Source organism: Miniopterus schreibersii, assembly GCF_964146895.1.
Source record: "Miniopterus schreibersii genome assembly, chromosome: 15".
NCBI lineage: Eukaryota > Metazoa > Chordata > Mammalia > Chiroptera > Miniopteridae > Miniopterus > Miniopterus schreibersii.
The window spans coordinates 871,783-891,696 of record NC_138115.1 but is presented as its reverse complement, the minus strand read 5'-3'; positions in this window follow the sequence as shown (position 1 = coordinate 891,696).

Below are 19,914 nucleotides of genomic sequence, written 5' to 3'. Positions count from 1 at the left end.
TTGTTGAGTTGTATGAGTTCTTTGTATATTTTGGAAAGTAGCCCCTTATCAGATGCATCCTTGGCAATTATGTTCTCCTAAAATGTGTGTTTCCTTTGTATTTTGAGGCTGTTTTCTTTTGCTGTGCAGAAGCTTTTTAGTTTGATGTAGTCCCATTTGTTTATTTTTTCTTTTGTTTCTCTTGCCCTAGGAGATGTATCAGTGAAAATTCCACTACGTGGGATGTCTGTGACTTTACTGCCCATGTTTTCTTCCAGGATTTTTATGGTTTCGCAACTTACATTTTAGGTCTTTTATCCATTTTGAGTTTAATTTTTGTGTATGGTGAAAGTTGCTGGTCTAGTTTCATTCTTTTGCATGTATCTGTCCAATTTTCCCAGCACCATTGATTGAAGAGACTGTCTTTACTCCACTGTATCCTTATGCCTTCTTTGTCAAATATTAACTGACCATAATGGCGTGGGTCTGTGGGGTCTCTGTTCTGTTCCATTGATCTATATGTCTGGTGTTGTACCAATACCAGGCTGTTTTGATCACAATGGCTTTGTAGTATAGTTTGATATCAAGTAATGTGATCTCTCCCAGTCTGTTCTTTCTCAAGATGCCTGCAGCTATTTGGGGTCTTTTTGGTTTCATATAAATTTTTGGAATATTTGTTCTAGTTCTGTGAAATATGTTGTTGATATTTTAAAAGGAATTGCATTGAATCTGTAAATTGCTTTGGGTAGTATGGACATTTTAATGATTTAATTCTTCTAATCCATGGACATGGTATATTCTTCTTGTTTATATCTTCCTCTATTTCTTTTTTCAGTGTCCTGTAGTTTTCTGAGTACAGGTCTTTTACATTGGTTAAGTTTATTCCTAGGTATCTTATTTTTTTAGTTGCAATGGTAAATGAGGTTATTTTTTTCGTTTCTCTTCCTGAGAGTTCATTGTCAGTATATAAAAATGTCATCGATTTCTAGATGTTAATTTTGTATCCAGCTACCTTGCCAAATTCGTTTATCAAATCTAGTAGTACTTTGGTGGAGTCTTTAGGGTTTTCTATGTACAGTATTATGTCATCTGCAAATAATGACAGTTTTACTTCCTCCTTTCCAATTTGGATCCTTTTATGTTTTCTTCCTGTCTCATGGCTGTGGCGAGGACTTCCAGTACTATGTAGAATAAGAGGGTGAAAGTGGACATCCCTGTCTTGTTCCTGTTTTTAAGGGAAATGGTTTTAGTTTTTGCCCAGTGAATATGATGTTGGCTGTAGGTTTGTTTTATATGGCCTTTCTTATTTTGAGGTATGTTCTCTATATTCCCCCTTTGCTGAGAATTTTTATCAGAAGTGAGTGCTGGATTTTGTCAAATGCTTTTTCTGCATATATTGATATGATCATATGATTTTTGTCCTTCATTTTGTTTATGTGATGTATCACACTTATTGATTTGCAGATATTATACCAACCTTGCATCCCCAGAATAAATCCCACTTGGTCGTGGTGTATGATCTTTTTAATGTATTGCTGGATCCGGTTTGCTAGTATTTTAGTGAGGATTTTAGCATTTATGTTCATCAGCGATATTGGCCTGTAATTTTCTTTCTTTGTAGTGTCTTTATCCGGTTTTGGGATTAGGATGAGGCTGGCCTCATAAAAAGAGTTTGGGAGTTTTCCCTCCTCTTGAATTATCTGGAATAGTTTGAGGAAAATAGGTGTTAATTCTTCTTGAATGTTTGGTAAAACTTGCCTGTAAATCCATCTGGTCCAGGACTTTTGTTTACTGGGAGTTTTTTTTTTATTACTGCTTCAATTTCATTAGTTGTTATCAGACTATTCAGGTTTTCTGCCTCTTCCTGATTCAGCTTTGGAAGGTTGTATGCTTCTAGGAATTCATCCATTTCACACATGTTGTCCAATTTTTTCTCATATAATTACTTATAGTATTTTCTTACAATCCTTTGTATTTCTGTTGGGTCAGGTGTTATATCGCCTCTTTCATTTCTCATTTTATTTATTTGGGTCCTCTCTCTTTGTGTCTTGGTGAGTCTGGCTAAAGGTTCATCAACCTTTTCTGCTCTACTCTTTATTATTTCCTTCCTTCTACTTCCTCGGGGCTTTTCTTGCTGCTCTCATTCTAGTTCTTTTAGTTGCTGTGTTAGATGGTTTGGTACAACTTTTCTTGGTCCTTGAGATAGGCCTGTAATGCTGTGAATTTTCCTCTCAGGACTGCTTTTGCTGTGTCCCATAGATTTTGGGTTGTTGTCTGTTCATTTTCTTTTTTTTCCAGGAAGTGTTTGATTTCTTCCTTGATCTCATTGGTAACCCATTCATTGTTTAATAGCATGCTATTTAGCCTCCATGTGTTTGAATATTTTTGAGTTTTTAATAGTGGTTGATTTCTAGTTTCATGGCATTGTGATCTGAGAAGATGCTTGATATGATTACAGGCTTCTTGAATTTGTAGAGACTTGCCTTGTGCCCTAACATGTGGTCTATTTTTCAGAATGTTCCATGTGCACTTGAGAAGAATGTGTATTCTGTTGCTTTGGGATGAAATGTTCTGTACATGTCAATTAAATCCATTAGATCTAGCATGCCAATTAAAGTCTCTGTTTCACTACATCAGATTTTTATGAATTATCAAAATATAATTATTAAACATTAGTTAATAAAAATATAATAAAAGTTTTACAAGGAAACCTTTTAGCAAGAATTGTTCTATGGTATGTGTACTTTAGAACAGTTCCCTAATTTAAGTTAAAAGGTGAAAAATGATTAAACATCTAGATCATTTCCAAACAGGATGAAATATTGAAACATTGTTACATAAATCAAAGTTTACCAACTTTTGGCTTTTTAATGCAGAAAAACTAAAGGTATTTGGGCTTATTAATAAAAATGTCAATGTAAGAAATATCAAACCTGTAAGAATTTTTATGAGTTTATTGGAGCCAAACTGACAGTTGGGGAAAGCAAAATCTCAACAGACTGAGAAAATGCTTTGGAGAATGGCAGCTTTGCACCTTACTTTATACATTAGAATCACAGGAGGAGGTGTAAGAAGGGTTACATGAAATTCATTCCTGGTAGATCAGGGGAAGTGGGAGAAAGCAGAGGGAGAAAATATTTGAGATTGGATAAAAAGTAAATGGATAGCCTGGCTGGGTGTGGCTCAGCGGTTGAGCATCGACCTAGGATCCAGGGGATCAGGGTTCAATTCCCGGTTGGGGCACATGCCCAGGTTGCAAGCTGCAGCCAATCAATGACTCTCTCATCATTGATGTTTCTATCTCTCTCTCTCCCTCTCCTTTCCTCTCTCTGAAATCAATAAAGATATATTAAAAAAAAAAAAAAAGTAAATGGATAGACACATAATTCTTTTCCATTGGTGGGTACATGACAGTTAACAATTGTGTTTACAGCAGGCAAAGATGGTGTGCAAGGAAGACAACAATGAGGGGTTCCACGGTCTCTGTTCTGGTAGCAGACTGTGCCTTTGAGGCGTCTGGGAAAAGGGGATTATTCTGACTTTCGAAAAGTATGTTATCTGAGGTACACCAAGATAACAGACCAGAGGAAGACAAGCTCTCTCCCCTCCCAAGGGCCGGCGCCACCCCAAGCAGAGGCGGCAGCCTTGATCTATTACTCCAGGCCCCACCTGCACCTTAATGCAGATGCAGCCCTGCCAGGGGGGGGGGGACACAACTCAGAACCGGGACACCTGGTGCGATTCCCTCCAAGTCTCCCTGTAGGAGCTCTGCCGTGATGCCACGCTAGAAGGCGAGCAGCTACCTCTCCTCCCAAGGGCTGAGAGCCCGAGCCACTCCAATCAAAGGGCAGATTGGATTGGCATTCCCAGATCCTGCTGGCCCCATCATGCCAAACTCATATCCTCTGGGGGAAGGGAGCACAACTCAGAGATTATGAAACCAGACACAATGGGCCCAAGCTGCCTGCCGCTACTTCAGCCAATTAAGCAGAGGTAAGTTGAATCAAATATGAGCATTTATTCCATTTTTGCCAGCCTATGGGAGAGCAGTGGGATTTTCCCACATAAAATCTGCTCTGCCCTTCCCTTATTACCTGGCTGGTTATATAAGGCTGCATGCAAGGGGAAGGAGGGTGGAATAGAAGGATGGCTGCAGGGTCTGTGGCCCTTGTGTCTCCTTCCAGGATCTTGAAGTCCCATAACAAGGTAGTCAATGTTCAACGGTGTTAAAACCCATTTCCACCAGTTCCTAGGACCATGCTGGGACCTGCGAATGGTCGGCATTCCTGAGGTAAACTCCAGGAAGGGGGTCAGGCTCCAGGCACAGCCACCAGATCAAAGTGCATCTATCCTTTGTCTGTTCTCAAAATGCATTTTCTTTTCTGAGTAATGGGACCATCCAGGCCCCAAAGTGTCTCATCTTTCTACAGCTGCTTTTCTTCTTGCAGCACATCCTCCAGTTTCCCAGGGTCTGTAGGAAAACTTCTTATCTATAGTTAGCAAGGTGAATAATTGTTAAACTATGGTCCTATTCCTATTAGGTGCCTTCCCCCCTTTCACAATCACAGTTAACAGAGTATGATCCACATCTCTGCCCCCAACACTTGGACATTGAACTTGACTCCCTCAGAGCCCTCCATTAGGGCCTCGGGCAGTGCACAGCAGAGATAAAGGGAGAAAGGTTACAATCAACAGATCAACAAACACTTGCTGGCAATGGCGAGGGTGTGGAGAAAAGGGAGCCTAGTGCACTGCTGGTGGGAATGCAGACTGGTACAACCACTGTGGAAAACTATGGAATTTCCTCAAAAAATTAAAATGGAACTGCCATTTCACCCAGTGATCCCACTTCTAGGAATATATCCTAAGAATCCTGAAACACTAATCAGGAAGAATATATGCACCCCTATGTTCATAGCAGCATTATTTATTTACAATAGGTAGGATCTCTTTTTTTTAACTTTTCTAAAAAGATTTATTTTCGTTATTATAATTTTTTTAAATTTATCTTTATTGTTGAAAGTATTACAGATGTCCTAGATCCAGAGACATAGAAGCATGGAACAGACTGAGGGATCTCAGAGGGAAGGTGGGGGTGGGGGAGTGGGTGGGGAGAGACTAATCAAAGAACATATATTCTTATATGCATAACCCATGGACATAGACATTGGTATGGGGAAGGCCTGGGGGTGGGGTGGATCAATGGGGGGCAAAAGGGGACAATAGCTAAGATCTGGAAACAGGCCAGGTGCCTGTCAGTAGATGAGTGGATAAAAAGCTGTGGCACATTTATACCGTGGAATACTATACAGCTGTAAAGAAGAAGAATCTCTTACCCTTTGAGACAGCATGGATGGACCTGGAGATTATACTAAGTGAAATAAGCCAGGCAGAGAAAGACAAGTATCACATGATCTCACATGTGGAATCTAATGAACAAAATAAACTGACAGACAAAACAGGACCATGGACATGGAAGCAAGTAACTGACTGACATACCTCAGAGGGAAAATGGGAGAGAGGGCAGGAAAAGATTAATCAGAGAATGTATATGCATATATGCATAGCCAGTGGTCACAGACAATATACAGGTGAAGGCCTGGGGTAGGTGGGGAGCCAGGTGGTGGGGGCAAAGGGAGCAAAGAGGGACATCTGTAATACTCTCAGCAATAAAATAAATTTTTAAAAAAGGCCCTAGACAGGTTCAGTTAAGGTAAAGACTAACCTTTGTCAGAGAAGATACTGGCTTAGGACATGACTACCCACCTTGACTTACTTTCAGTTAGGAAGTTGTAATGTCTGACCTTTCTATGTGGTTACTTTAGGTCTCTTTGTAAGGCCAGCCTTGCAGGCCTCCCCTGAGTTTGTCAGGTTTAGTATGTGGCCCCTTTTTTGTCCATAGTCTTAAAAATCAAAACAGAAGTTGTGATCATTTTAAGTAACAGTGGGCCAGGTGTAACTTGTTTATTTCTGTCCCCAACAGTCCTGAAATCACTTGCACTTCCCTTCATTTCTTATAGAAAAGAAAATCCAGTTTGCTTGCTAGGAATTGTTTAGTGTTAGGTTTACAAAGCTTGTTGCACATTGAACATTTGTCCAAAGGAGTTTGAAGAAACAGAAGCTGCTCGATCCCTGTTCTCTGCCTGCTAGGTCTTAGGGATTAAGGCCATGTGGCTGGGGTACTTGTTGTCAAGTCCAGAGCAGGCACAGTCCCTCTCCTACCTCTGCCAAGACACAACTGAAGATCAAGTTGACTTATGTAGAGCAGGTAGGACAGATCTCTTAAGGTGGGAAAAGTGCTGGTGGAAGAAGAGCTGCTTGGCCCCAGGGAACTGTAATGGGGTGGAAGACAGCTCTCCTCCCAAATCTCCAAACTATCTTAGCTTCCAACTCAACTTTTTTCCAAGCATCCTGTCAGGTCCCCCAATGTATTGGTTTCCGCCTTGTGCTAACTCCAGCATTGTTTTTTAGCAATTGAAATGCACTTTTTAGTGTTAACTCAATTGTGATTTTAAGTATAAAAAATTTATAAACTTAAAACTATGTTTTTGTGTATTTTGAACCACTTGATGTAGCATTGTCTGTTCTATTCTTGTGAGACTCTGGTATGTGTGCCACTTCATGATATTTCCAAGATGCTGGGCCTTCGGAAGTATATGGTAAGCAAGCTAATGCTAATGTATAAAAAAGTAATAATAAAAGAAAAATTAAAAAAATGCTATGTTAAGGAAACAAATATTTCTAAAAGTTGTGAAATTTAGTTGCCAAAGAGCCTATATTTCTAGAGGTTATGAAATAGATTCATAAATTTGACAGTTTAAGCAAGGCTAATTGCTTACTTTTAGTTGTCACTAGAAATTAAAGTTTCTAAGGGTTATAAATAATAATTACTATGGAGAGAATTAATATAGTTTTCAGTAAAAGATGGTTTAAGATATGTTTTCATTTAAAAAATTAAAATAATTTGTCCTGGTTATTTCAGAATGAGAAGAGAGAAAGAATTTTAGCTATTATAATTACACTGCCTAAAGTTAAATTTTATTAAGCTTAATATCAATATTGTACTTATGTAAAGCTAAAACAAAATACTTTTGTACTATTAGTGCACCTTTAATAACAGATTATAAAGGGAAAGCAAAATTTTACATTTTATTTAAATAATTCCCTGTGATTTTTATCAGTATTAATTGCTTAAGTAAACTGAGTCTTTTGACTATTAAATTTACTTACAACTATTTAACCTTATGTTTTTGTCTATAAAGTCTTTGTTACCATGATTACATGAATAACTTAAGTATTGTTTCATTAAGTATTGTTTTATTTTCTTTATTTTATTTTTTCCATCACCATTTATCCCCCCAAACCCTCTTTCACCTCCATACACAGTGACCTACAAGTCTGTTTGACCAAATGTTTTAAAACTTTTGATGTTTGACAAATTTCCCCAAATTCAAAAATTAAATAGTCTTTTTCTTAATTTTCAGGTTTTTGAGAACTTTGAAATTTCTCTGAAGGGTCCCTGAAACACTTCAAATAATATTTCTCATTCTTTGTAAAAGAGAAATATTAACATAACTGGTATATTTAATATGCTAAATTACATGGGAAGCCTTGTCAAATAAATAATGCTAAACCTTTGATTATACTGATGTAGATATGTTATTAATATAATGTTTAAAAATTATATAAAATTCCTAAAGTCTAACATGTCCAGGTATAATGCTAAAAAACTTACATTCTTCCTCTGTCTCTTAAAGTTGTTTTTTTCTCTGTTGTCTTATCATGTCTTTAAAACATAAACACTCCCAGAAGCTAAGCAAACCATTGCCCACAAAGACTAAAGGGAAAAAAAGAAGCCTCTTAAAAATACAGACGGCTGTGTAAGCACCTTGCCAACGTTGATCTGTAAAGGAGCCAAGGTTTCCCCCAAACTACGAGAAAATAATTAGGATAAAACAAAATGATGGTTTATGGAAAACAGGAAGTATGTTCCAATAGGAGAAGGCGTGAAGCATGGAAACAACTCCTGTGGAGGGAAAGAAAAATACAATGTGTCTTCTAGACAAGGAAGATATCAGCATAGATGTGGTGTTGTTTTGTGTCTGATAAAGAAAAAAATAATTATGTCCTAAAGTAAAATTATTAATTTCAAAATAAGAAAGAAAGAAGTAGGTTAAAAGCTGAAAGGTATATAAAAGTTGCAGGAAGTTTGTGGATGTTGCAGAAGGTATATGGAGATGGGATCTTAAAAAAAGAATTTTATATGTGATAAACTAACTAAGGTTGGAATCTGTAATTAAGTCAGTTGCTGTATTCTCACAAGATATTTAACCGTGGCCATTTTTAAGCCCTTTGTTATTTACAGAAGACTTGTTTTACTATGATGCTTTGGCAAAAAAAAATTTTAAAAAAATGTTCCTACAAATATGTTTCATCTTCAAAGAGATTCATTAAAAAAAAAACAACACCTGACGGGCACTGGTGGGTGTGGCTCAGCTGGGTGGGCGTCATCCCTGTGCCGCAAACGTCGCTGGTTCAGTCTCTGGTCAGGGCACACGCTGGGGTTGCGGGCACGATTCCCAGCAGGGCGCCCGCAGGAGGCGGTGAATTGATATTATGCTCTCATATTGATGTTTCTCTCTCTCTCCCTCTCCCTTCCTCTCTCTTTAAAAATCAATAAAATATTTTTAAAAACCAAAACAACATGGCCAGGTACTCTAAAATACAGGTGTCTGATACCTTTAAAAACATAGCACTGAACTGGATAAAGATTTATAGAACTCTAAGGAAAACTGGATTCACAAAAGTGTTAACAAAAAATCAAGATCAATCAGAATTAATAACAGAATGAACTGATAAGGATGGTTATAATTTTTATGACTTTTTATATAAAAGGTTACTGGTTAATTTATTAAATATATTGGGGTCACATTGGTTAATAAAATGTTAAAAGTTCAAGTGTACAATTTTATAATACACCATCTGTATATTGGTATTGTGTGTTTACCACCCAAAGTAAAGTCTCTTTCCATCATCATATATTTGACCCCCTTTACCCTATTCAACCTCCCCACGCCCCTGTGCCCACTGGTAACCGCCATACCGTTTTCTGTGTCTGTGACTGCTTGTTTTGTTTGTGTGTTTATAGCTTTGTTTATATCCCACGTATGGCTGTTTCCTTTTCCATCTGACTTATTTTGTATAGCATGATTCATCTATGTTGTAACAAATGACAATATTTAATCCTTCCTTTTTTAAAATTGTTGACATTATTACAGTTACCCCCCAATTACCCCCCTCACCCAGACCACATGCCCCTCCCTCTTGCCCTAACATTGTTGTCTCTGTCCACACTCTATGCATATATGCTCTTGGGATATTTTCTTCACCTTTTTTCATCTCCTCTGCCCCACCCATCCTCACTCTTACAATGTCAGTCTGCACATGTATCCATGACTCTGGTTCTCTTTTGTTCATCAGTTTATTTTGTTCATTAGATTCCACATATAAGTGAGATCGCATGGTATGTTATTTTCCTGACCGGCTTGTTTCGATTACCATTATAATCTCCAGGTCCATCAATGCTGTCACAAAAGGTAAGAGTTCCTTCCTCTTTACAGCTGCGTAGTATTCCACGGTGTGAATGTCCCACAGCTTTTTATCCACTCACCTACTGATTGGCATTTGGACTATTTCCAGATCTTAGCTATTGTAAATAGTGCTCCTATGAACATAGGGGTGCATATATTCCTTCTGATTGGTGTTTCGGGATTCTTAGGATATATTCCCAGAGGTAGGGTCACTGGGTCAAAAGGCAGCTCCATTTTAAATTTTTTGAGGAAACTCCGCACTGTTTTCCATGGTGGCTGCACCAACCTACATTCCCACCAGCAGGGTACCAGGTTCCCCTTTCCCCACACCCTCGCCAGCACTTGTTTGTTGATTTGTTGATGGAGCCATTCTGACAGGTGTGAGGTGAGACCTCGTTGTAGCTTTAACTTGCATCTCTCTGATGATTAGTGACATTGAGCTTTTTTTTTTATATGTCTCTTGGCCATCTGCATGTCCTCTTTGGAAAAGTGTCTATTCAGGTCCTTTGCACATATTTTAATTGGATTGTGTATCTTTCTCTTGTTAAGTTGTATGAGTTCTTTATGTATTTTGGATATTAACCCTTTATCAGATGTATCATTGGGAAATATGTTCTCTCATACTGTGGGTTCCCTTTCCATTTTGTTGATGGCTTATTTTGCTGTGCAGAAGCTTTTTTGTTTGAAGTAGGCCCATTTGTTTATTTTGTCCTTTGTTTCCCTTGCCCTGGGAGATATATCGGCAAAAATTTTGCTATGCAAGATACCTGAGATTTTACTGCCTATGTCTTCATCTAGGATTTTTATGGTTTTGTGACTTACATTTAAGTATTTTATCCATTTTGAGTTTCTTCTTGTGTATGGCCTAAGGTGGTAGTCTAATTTATTTTCCTTTTTTTTTTTTTTTTTTTGCATGTACCTGTCCAATTTTTCCAGAACCATTTATTGAATAGAATGTCTTTACTCCATTGTATGCTCTTGCCTCCTTTGTCAAATATTAACTGACCATAATGGCTTGGGTCTATTTTTTGGCTCTCTGTTCTGTTCCATTGACCTATATGCCTGTTCTTATGCCAGTGCCAGGTTGTTTTGATTACAATGGCTTTTTAGTATAGTTTGATATCTGGCATTGTGATCCCTCCAACTCTGTTCTTCTTTCTCAAGACTGCTGCAGCTATTCATGGTCTTTCTTGGTTCCATATAAGTGTTTTGATTATTTTTTTCTAGATCTGTGAAATATGTCATTGGTATTTTAATAGGAATTTAGTTAAATCTAGAGGTTGCTTTGGGTAGTATGGACATTTTAATAATGTTAACTCTTCCAATCCATGAATATGGTATATGCTTCCACTTGTTTGTATCTACCTGTTCTTTTTTCAATTACCTATAGTTCTCTGATTGCAGGTCTTTTACCTCCTTGGTTAACTTTATTCCTAGTTACCTTTTTGTTTTTGTTGTTGCAATAGTAAATGGGATTGTTTTTTAGTTTCTCTTTCTGAGAGTTCATTATTGGTGTATAAAAATGCCATCCATTTCTGGGTGTTAATTTTGTATCCTGCTACCTTGCCAAATTCATTTATCAAATCAAGTAGTTTTTTGTTGGAGTCTTTAGGATTTTCTATGTACAATATAATGTCATTTATGAATAGTGATAGTTTTACTTCCTCCTTTCCAATTTGGATGCCTTTTATGTTTTCTTTTTATCTGACTGCTGCAGCTAGGACTTCCAGTACTATTTTGAATAAGAGTAGTGAAAGTGGACACCCCTGTCTTGTTCCTTTTCTTAGGGGAAATGGTTTTAGTTTTTGCCCAGTGAGTATGATGTTGGCTGTAGGTTTATGGCCTTTATTATGTTGAGGTATGACCCCTCTAGTCCCACTTGGCTGAGAGTTTTTATAAAAAATGGGTGTTGGATTTTGTCAAATGCTTTTTCTGTATCTGTTGATATGATCATGTGATATTTGTCTTTCAGCTTGTTAATGTGATGTATCACATTAATTGATTTGCAAATATTGTACCAGTCTTGCATCTCCGGGATAAATCCCACTTGGTCATCGTGTATGATCTTTTTAATATATTACTGGATCCAATTTGCTAATATTTTGTTGAGGATTTTAGCATCTGTGTTTATCAGCCTGTTATTCTCTTTCTTTGTAGTGTCTTTATCCGATTTTGGAATTAGGATGATGCTGGCCTCATAAAAAGAGCTTGGAAGTGTTCCTTACTCTTGGATTTTTTAGAATAGGTTGAGGAGGATAAGTGTTAGTTCTTCCTTGAATGTTTGGTAAAACTCCCCTGTGAAGCCATCCAGACAAGGGCTTTTGTATGTTGGGAGTTTTGATTACTGCTTCAACTTCATTAGCACTTATTGGCCTATTCAGGTTTTTTGAGTTTTGGAAGGTTGCATTTTTCTAGAAATTTGTCCATTTCATCCAGGTTGTCTAGCTTGGTGGCATATAATTGTTCATTGTATTTTCTTACAATCCTTTGTATTTCTGTTGGGTCAGTTGTTACTTCACCTTTTTAGTTTCTGATTTTGTTTATTTGGGTCCTCTTTGTGTCTTGATGAGTCTGGCTAAAGGTTCATCAAGTTTCTTTATCTTTTCAAAGAACCAGCTCTTGGTTTCATTTATCTTTTGTAGCTTAACTTAGTCTCTATGTCATTAATTTCTGCTCTGATCTTTATTATTTCCTTCCTTCTACTTACTCTGGGCTTTTCTTGTTGTTCTCTTTCTAATTCTTTAAGTTGTAGGGTTCAGTAGTTTTTTAAAAATTGTTCTTGCTTTCTGAGTTAGACCTGTAGTGGTATTAACTTTCCTCTAAGGAATGCTTTAATTGTGACCCATAGATTTGGAGTTGGGTGTTCATTTTCATTTGTTTCCAGGAAGTTTTTTTATTTCTTCCTTAATCTCATTGGTAACCCATTCATTGTTTAATAACATGTTATTTAGCCTCCATGTGTTTGAATGTTTTTTAGTGTTTTTATTGTAGTTGATTTCTAATTTCATGCCATCGTGGTCCAAGAAGATACTTGATATGATTTCAATCTTGACCTTGTAGAGACTTCTTTTGTGTCCTAGCTTGTGGTCTATTTTTGAGAATGTCCTGTGTGCCCTTGAGAAGGATGTGTATTCTGCAGCTTTGGGATGGGATGTTCTGTAAATGTCAATTAAATCCATTTGATCCTATCATTTAGGATAACTGTTTCCTTGCTGATTTTTTATCTGGTAGATCTATCCAGTGAAGTCAGTAGGGTGTTAAAGTCCCTTAATATGACTGTATTGCTGTCAATCTCTCCCTTAAAGTCCTCCAGAAGATTTTTTTAAAATTTAGGTGCTCCTATATTGGGTGCATATATGTTTATCAGGGTTATATCCTTCTGTTGAATTAATACCTTTAGTATTTGTTGTGACCTTTCTTGTCTCTTGTTATGGTCTACATTTTGAGGTCAATTTTTGTCCAATATGAGTATTGCTATGCCAGTTTTTTGTGTGTGTTTTTTTTTTTCATTTCTATTTGCATGGAAAATTATTTCCATCCCTTCACTCTCATCCTGTGTGAGTTTTTTGTTCTGAGGCGGGTCTCTTGTAGACAGCAGATATTTGGGTCATGTTTTCTTATCCACTCAGCCACCCTATGTCTTTTTATTGGAGTATTCAATCCACTTACATTTAAGGTTATTTTTGATAGGTAATTATCGATTGCCATTTTAATTCTTTATGCATTATGTTTCTCTCTCTATTTCTACTCCTCATTACAGCAGTCCCTTTAACATTTCCTGCAATGCTGTTGCCCGTAAGTAACATAACTAACTAATCTTCCCCTTGATTCACAGCAAACATGCTTTTAGCTTTTTATGCAGAAGTGATTTAAAGTACCTCTTTTGTCATTAAAGAATTGAAATAGAATTGAAAACTGGCACAACCACCTTAGTAAGTTGTCAGTATCTACTAAAGAGAAGCACGCATGTGCCCTAACACCTCGGAATTCTTCTCTGATATATATAACAGAAATGAGTGGAAATTGTGCATCAGGAGACATGTACGAGACTGTCCATAGATGTGTTATTCATGAAAGCCAAAGCCGGGCACAATTCAAGCACCCATCAAGAGCACGAGAGACAAGTTGTTGTTATATTCACTCGGTATTGCTACACAGCAGTGAGAAAGATAAACTACTGTTATACAAAAATGCATCAATCATAGGGCATGTTAAGTCAGAAAAGCCAGTTCCAAAGAGTCCATACTAGATGTGTCCATTTATATAAAGTTCAAATGAGGCAAACTGAAATATGGTCATAGATGTGAGAATAGTGATTACCTTGTGGACATAGTTATTGACTGGGAGGAGCCATGGGAAAGCCTTCTGGGTGCTGAAAATTTAGGCTACATCTCAATTTGGGTTGGAATTACATCAGTATATACATCTGTAAACATTCATAGGGCTGTATAATTAAGATGTATATACTTACTGTATGAAATATCTCAGTAAAAAAGATTCTGTAGATGACTAGAAAACAATCAGAAGACCCAGATCACCCCTGAATCCTGGGAATATAAACTGCTGATGGCTCACAGTGTGTCCTTTGTAGGGCATTGCCCTTGGCTGGAGAGAAGTGCCTCATCCTAAGTTATCCCTTCCGTTCCGTGCCCAGAAGACTAATGTGGGATGCAAAGGCATGGCTCCCTGCCTCGATATGGCACAATTCTGAAAGCCATCCAGAGGAGCCTTAGAATTGGTAGAGGCCTTGGTTGCAAATGCACCATGGGCCCTCTATTTAGTCCCACCTTCCTCTTCTTACAGGTGTATCTCTGGAGAGCGCCCCCCAGGACCATCTGCCCTCAACTCTCTTTCTTAGAGCCTGTTTCGAGGACCCCATAGAAGATGCCGTCTGTGCTAAGGTTTATCTTCCAAGCAGACTGGAATGCCTGCCTTCCTCTCAATATCAAAAATCCTAAATTAACTCTCCACGCTTTTCCTGCAGCAGCATTTCCTGGCATTTCTTCACTAAGGGGTCTTTAAGCAATGTTTGTTTCTGTATTTTTAAAATCCATTGCCAGGGCTGGATGCCTTTGATTATTGCAGCCACCCAAAAGGAAAACAATCTTGTGCAAAAACAAACTCTGAGTTTTAAGTAAGAGAAAAATAAGTCCCCCCCAATTTGAAACTATTTCTATTGATCATATGGACTGTAGATGCTCTACAAAGTCATAGTAGCATAACTGGATTGTTTTATATTGTTTCCCCAGAAAAGTTCATATTACTCACTTTCCCCCCTAAAAAGTAATAAAATCTTGTTAACAAGATGCCCTGTTTAAAATGCAGGTAGTAATTATGTTATTGTCAATGATGTGCAGTCAAAAGAGCGCTGGGTGCTCCTCCCGACCGCCTCCTGCTTTGCTGCAGCCTGGCCATGCAGGTTCTCTGTTAAGTGTTCATTCATCCTCAATTTATTCACACCTGTTTCCTACACCGACACTTTCTTTGTTTCATACTGATTATTTTTCCTATAGGTTTTGTTTATTTATACTTGTTTCTCTTGGTTATTTCAGTATTTAACAGCCTTTTTAATGTGATTTAAAAAAAAATTATAATTCACATTAGACATATTCTTTCTTAGATAAGATATGAAGAAACGAGAAAATTTAGAGTTATATCTTCATGGCATCAGAAGTTTTCAGCCAGTGAGACAGAGGTGGATGGGCACTTAGAGCCAGCTTCCTGCATTGTCATCGCTGTAGGAATTTTTTTTCATTCTGGAAAATGATGCTTGGGTTTGTCCCTTTTCTTCGGGGCAACACTGCCCCCAAAGTATCATAAGTTTATCATATAAATTTAATCAATAATAACTGGTATTTATTTATTGCTTATTGTATACTAGTCATTTTCCCAAGTGATTTGCCAACAATATCATTATTTCATCCCCTCATCAGCTCTATGAGGAAAAGTCTGTTAAGTCACCACCACGGCCACCGGCATTTCTCAGACGAGGAAACATGAACTTAGAGAGGCTGAGTGACTGCCCACGTCCACAGCTTGTAAGTGAAACAGCAGGACTGGGACCCCAAGCTTATTCTACTTCCCACCCACGGTCTATAAAACACAGGTTTCTGTTCTTTATGCTCTGGGAACAGAAAAGGGAAGAGTAGAGATAATAAAAGATGAGAGAAAAAAACGATTCCTAACTTCAAATAATTCAGACTTTAGTTATGAAAATAAGACACAGAAGGATTAAGTGTGTGGTAGCCAGTTTCCAGAGAGCCACAATGAGCCATTCTTCCAGTGACCACACCCTGGGCCATCCCTTCCCGCAGTGAGTCTGGGCTGCTGCTAAGGAACCCTTAGAATGCAGTAGAGGTGACAATGGGTCACTTCTGAAGGCCAGACCGTAAAGGGCCTGGTCACTTCCACCTGGTACTACTGGCACATGTGCTCTGAGGGAAGCCATCGACAGTGCAAGAAATACAATGACCCTGAGATCACCGTGCCACGGGCAAGCCCCGCCCCGCCATGTGGAGAGCCTGTGCAACCAGCCAGCCCAGGCACCATTCACAGGAGTGAAGAAGCCGTCATGGACATTCAAGCCCCAGCAGATGCCACCAGAACAGAGGAATCTGGCTGTAAGCCAGGAACAAGACTCCAGCTGATGGCCTCTTCCTGGCCACCTCCAGTCCCTTGAACCATCCCAGCTGAGGTCCCAGTTAGGCCTACCCTACTTCTTAAACACTATTCTGAGCATAATAAAAATGATTGTTAAGTTGGTAGGTTTGGGTGAGGTTTGCAGTATAGCAATTTATAAATGGAATAGCAGTGAAAGACAGCAAACTATGTATAATTAAGTCCGAGAGGTTGAGATATTGTTCCAGCTTAGGGCTTGGAACAATTAGAACAAATCTCATTTCTGATATTTTCCATGGCAAAGGCTCATGGAAAAGTTCAAATAAGTGGGGTAGAACGAGGTCACAAGGACTGAAGCAGAAGCAGTAGGTTTGGAAAAGAGTACAGCACAAATTGGTGAGGGTGATGAATGCTAAAGAAAATAATTCTAACAGGACTATGAAACCATCCAGTACAATCTAATTATTTTTACTGATAAGGAAACTGAAACCTAGAGAAATGATTTGAAGACAGTCATGTAGCTGGTTGGTGGTAGAAGTTAATACTCAAGCCTAAAACATAGTTTCTTTGCTACAGGAAGCCGCAGTTGGTTTGGGAAATACCACCACTATCATGTGTTTAAATCTATATAAGCTTTCTCCCCTTGCATAAAAAATACTATGGCATATCCATCCTAAATACCTGCACAGACACTGCCGTGTTTAAAGCCAAATTCTTTAATTTGTAACTGTAAAGCACTAATCGTTCTTTTCTCATCTTCATGTTCAAAACAAAACCTCGGATCCTTTTAGTCTCTGAACTTTCACTGAATTCTCCACTAAGTTTGTTAAACAGTTTTATTGAGGTAAAATTTACATTTCATAAAATTCACTGTTTTAAGTGTACTACTCAGTGATTTTTATGTTGAGTTGTGCAATCATCACCATAATCCAAATTCAGAATATTCCCCTTGCCTCAGGAACATCTCTGCACATCTATAGTTCATTCTTGTTTCTACCCAGAGCCTCAGGCAACAAATAGTTTACTTTTTGTCTCTATAGATTTGCCTTTCTGGTCATTTCAGATCAATGGAACCAGCACTAAATGTCTGTGTCTGGCTTCTCCCACACGGCACACGATTTCGGGCTCGCTTGTGCTGTAGCACGCATCTGGACTCTTCCCTTTTATTGCTCAGTAGTATTTAGCTGTGTGGATGCACTGCATTTTGTTTGTCCATTTACCAGTTAATAGACATTTGGCTTGTTTCCCCTTTCTGGCTATCATGAATAAAGCTGCTTCCATCAATTTAAAAAAGCAGCAAGAATTGATTAGTTTAGAGAAGTCACAGAAGTTTTGGGTTTTTGAAGAGATTGCTTATTAAAATAAAATACAGAAACATATGAAGAAGAAAATAAATTGACCATTCAGAGAGAACCACACTATTAATATTCTATACCTTTTGCTAATCATATATATGCTTTCTTCTTATAATAAGACTAATCTGTACATATACACTTTGATAGCTTATTTTAAAATTAATGTTGACGTGCAAATCTTTTTGTGTCAGTAATATTTTATTGAGCTGATGTAGCATTTATCTGATCCCAATTATTAGATAAGTCAGGTAAATCCAATTTGCTTGCCATTATAAACAGCAATGACTTTTGCTATGCTCACAAAACCTGTTTTCAAACTAAATTCATGAAACTACTCCTGTTTTCTTTCAGCTCCTTTATGTTTTCAATTTACATTCAACTTTGTATTCCATCCTGAAGGTATTTTGGCTTTTTTTTTTTACCCAAAGCCATCCTTCCACACTGACTTGAAACACAATCTTTACTGCATAGCATAGATTAATATTGGCCAGAACCTTTTCCTGGGTTTACACTCTATTTCATCACGTGCCATCAATGTGCCAACATCACCTGTTTCAACCATAGCTGACTAGTGCATTATGACACACAGCAGTGTTAGTCTCCCTTCAGTATTATCATTTCATATTGTCCAGTTCTTTAAAAAATCTTAGGAAGTCTAATTTTAGTTAATGTGTATAGTCCTAAAAATTTTTATAGAATTCATACATTTTAATAGCAAAATCATTGTCTGAGTTCACCAAAAGAACTTCTGGTCAAACTTTTGGGTGACTTATTTGTAATACACATAATCATGGTCCCTCTCTTTTCTCTGTCATCTTCCAATCTGCCACCTGACCATCACATTCTATTCAGACCAGTTTTCAACTTCTTCCCCTGTCCCTGTGATGAAAGGACATGAAAGATGAGTCAGAACTTCTAAAAAGTTGATGATCTTAATACCATTCTGTACCGAAGCAGCACCATTATAATCTGTATTAGGTATAAACATTCAATGAACAAAACTCAGGTGTAGAAAAAACCCGCAACTTTTTGATTTTTTGTATCTGAATTTAATTTCATCAGCTGCAGTTTGCCAGTCAATTTGTGGTAAACGTAGTCACTTCAGAATTTTTCCTCGAACTCTTTGTGGTGAATGCAAAGGGTTAAGGCTCTCTTACTAATTCTTCCCGAGGTGTCATTCCATTTCTAGGAAGTTTTTAAAAAATCATGGCATTAAGTAGGGTGGGGTGGGCCTGAGAGAGCATCTGATCCTTGGACTCATTTATCTTAAGCAGACACATGAAGGAATGTCCAGTCTTTGTGGTCCTCAGGCATGGTCATCTGTTCACACTAGCATCTACTGAGGCATCCAAAGTCTTATCTCTTAGCTTTTCAGTCCAGTTTCTACTGAGGCATTCCCTCATTGAAACAAGGACCTGTGCTGCCCTTATATTGGAGCTAGAGGAGCCCCTGCTGGGCCCCCATGTTTCATAGGGCCCTGCTCTGGTCTTCCTCAGGCACTTCCCATCCAAAGCCCAAGCCCTAACCCTTCTAGAACACACACTGGATAGCCAAGACCCCGTAATTCCCTATTTAAATGCTTCTGAGCCCATTTTTAGGGTTGGTGCAGGCCCCTATCCCAAGAAGTCTTCCTAAATGCAAATGCCTCTGGTATACATACCCTGAGGCCTGAGGGTGGCCAAGGGGCAGCTGCTTGCAGGGGAATTGATGAAGCTTGGACATGTGGAGAAGGTGTCTATGAATGTGCCAGGGGTGGTGGGAAGAGTGTGGGACAAAGGGTGGGGCTGGGGACCAGCTTTCCCCCACATCCGAGTGAAGGGTAGAACACTTGAAGTCCATCCTGGCTTCCAGTGGTGTTATAAAAACATATTTATCAAGCAGGACTATAGATATATGTTATTTGACAGTGGTTAGTTTGACTTATAACTTCTAAATATTTAAGTATATGGCAGGTGGGTCTCCATTTATACTCTTGTCCCAGACACTGTAAATTCTAGGGATGGGCCTGGTACGGGCTCAACTTAATGCCTGCCTTGGGATATTCACACTCCACGGCATGGAAGGCTACCTCCCATAAGAATCATTGGGATTACATTTAGGGTCCACCCAGAATAATCTTCCCATCTCAAAATCTGAAGCCTAATCATGCCTGCAAGTTCCTCTTATCATATAAGGTAACAGATATCTTCGAGGACCATTATTCAGTCTACCAATCTCTCTCCTCTGGGTCCCAAAGATTCACAACCATCTTATAGGCAAAATACATTTACTCCATTCCAACACCTCCCAAGTTCTCAAACCATTACAACATCAACTCAAGTCCAAAATCTCATCTAATTATTATCAGCTCAAGAGTCCCAAATAACATAATC